Genomic DNA, 2,323 nt, shown 5'->3' with positions numbered 1-2,323 from the left:
TGGCTCTCGGGAATGACCAATTGCAGGATCTGACGCTCGCCGTTTGGGCTTTCCCATCGCCGGAAGAGCTGACCCTGGTCGACAGTTAGTGCGTCCCACTGGGCCCATAGAATCCGAACTTCGGGTTCTTCTGCCGAAACTTCTTCCCACAGTGGTCGTCTCCCGGACTCTTTCCAGGCGATGAAGCGTGAGATTGTGGAGTCGGTGGCCTGAAGACTTTGTGGGTTCCCTAGAGTGACGAGTTTAGCTTCGGGTGCTATTTGCTCACTCTCTATTTTCGCGCATTTCGGGCAGTCTGGGTCACATGGACGTCTAGAGAGGGCGTCGGCGTTGCCGTGTTTCTTCCCTGCTCGATGCTGTACGTCCATGTGGTACTGTCCCAGTCGTTGCAACCAGCGGGCCCATTGACCTTCAGGTTTTCTGAAGCTGCGGAGCCACGTCAGTGCGGCGTGATCGGTTCGGAGTGTGAAGGGGCTTCCGTACAGGTAGTGGTGGAAGTGCTCTACTGCGTCGACGATGGCGAGCAGCTCTTTCCGGGTGACGCAGTAGTTCCGTTCCGGTACCTTCAAGGTGCGACTATAGTACCCGATCACCTTCTCCTCGCCGTCTTGAACTTGGGAGAGCACGGCTCCGATGGCATGTTGACTGGCATCCGCGTCCAGAATATAGATTCCCTCGGGTCGGGGGAATGCCATTGTTTCCGCATTTGTCAGAGCGTTTTTGAGGGCATTGAAGGCATGCTCGCAGTCTTGGTCCCACGTGAAGACTGTTTTCTCCTCCGTGAGACGATGCAGTGGTTTCGCCGTTTGCGCAAACCCTTGCACAAACCTCCGGTAATAGGTGCAGAGGCCTAAGAAGCTGCGGAGTTGTGCCTTCGATTTGGGGGTGGGCCACTCTCTCACGGCTTTTGTCTTCTCTGGATCCGTGCAGACGCCGTGGGAGCTGATTTTATGGCCAAGGAAGCAGACCTCATTCCTAAACAGCTGGCACTTCCGCGTATTTACTTTGAGTCCGACCGCAAGTAGGCGTTTGAGGACCGTCTGGATGTGTTCCAAGTGGGCCTCCGGGGTCGGACTAAATATTATGATGTCGTCGAGGTATACCAAGGTTGATCCGGTCAGGTCGCCGAGAATGTCTTCCATTAGCCGGGAGAATGTGGCAGGCGCGTTGCAGAGGCCGAAAGGCATAACACGGAATTGGAACAGACCAAATTCAGTGGTAAAGGCGGTTTTTGGTCGGTCTTTCTCTTCGACTGGGACTTGCCAAAAACCACTCTGCAGGTCCAACGTCGAGAAGAATTTGGCGCCCGCGAGTCTGTCCAGGACGTCGTCCATTCGTGGCATCGGGAACGAGTCTTTCGTTGTCACGGCGTTTAACCGACGATAGTCAACGCAGAGGCGCAACTCGCCGGTCTTTTTCGTGACCAATACGATGGGGGAGGCCCAGGGACCGGCTGCTGGTTCGATTATTTGTCTTGTCAACAAGTCGTTGATGAGGGACCGTACCTCTGTCTTCTTGTGCAGCGGTATTCTGCGAGGGGCCTGTTTGATGGGGGCGGCGTCGCCGCTATTTATTCGATGGCTCCCTTTATGGACTTGGCTTAAGTCCCGTTCGCTTTGGGCGAAGGCTTGTCGATGCTGGAGGAGGGAGTTGACGATCGTCGACCGTTTTCCAGGTGGTAGGTCGATGATAGCAGCGTCCAGTTGGCGGGGCAGGTCGTCTTGTCGCTTTCCGTTCAGTTCGTGTCTTTTTATTTCCTGACACGAATGGACTGAACTTACTGGTCGATGGGGCGCAATGTCGTTCCGGAAAGTGACCCTTGTCGTGGTTCCTCCCAGTTCGACGATCGTATTGAGGTGGCGCAGGAGATCCATCCCCATGATGACCTCTGAGGAGAAATCAGTGACGGCAAATTTCCATCTCGCTTGTGTGCCTTTAATTGCCAACGTAGTCTCGGCCCATACGTAGATCGCTACGTGTCGACCGTCTGCGACTCGTATTCTTTCCCTTTTGTCGTTCACCCTTTTTCTATGTTCGCGGGGAATTTTGGCGAACAGTTTGCTGGAGATAACGGAGACGCTTGCCCCGGTATCCAACAGTACCCTACATGGTACTCCTCCGATCTCGCCTTCGGTGTCTAATACGAAAGGTGAGTCGCCGACGCTCCCTAACACTGGGACGGGCTTTTCTTCGTCTTCGATGATCAGTCCTGCCCGTGTGGAACTGACCATTATTCTTTTCCCGACTGGGATCGCACCTCTTCCTCGTCGGAGGCGTTCTCGACTGCCCGTACCTTCGGACAGTTCCGCCCGCGACATTGTGG

Source organism: Arctopsyche grandis, unplaced genomic scaffold (assembly GCF_051622035.1).
Source record: "Arctopsyche grandis isolate Sample6627 unplaced genomic scaffold, ASM5162203v2 HiC_scaffold_27, whole genome shotgun sequence".
Classification (NCBI taxonomy): domain Eukaryota; kingdom Metazoa; phylum Arthropoda; class Insecta; order Trichoptera; family Hydropsychidae; genus Arctopsyche; species Arctopsyche grandis.
The sequence above is the reverse complement of the archived record's forward strand: the minus strand, read 5'-3'. Positions refer to the sequence as shown.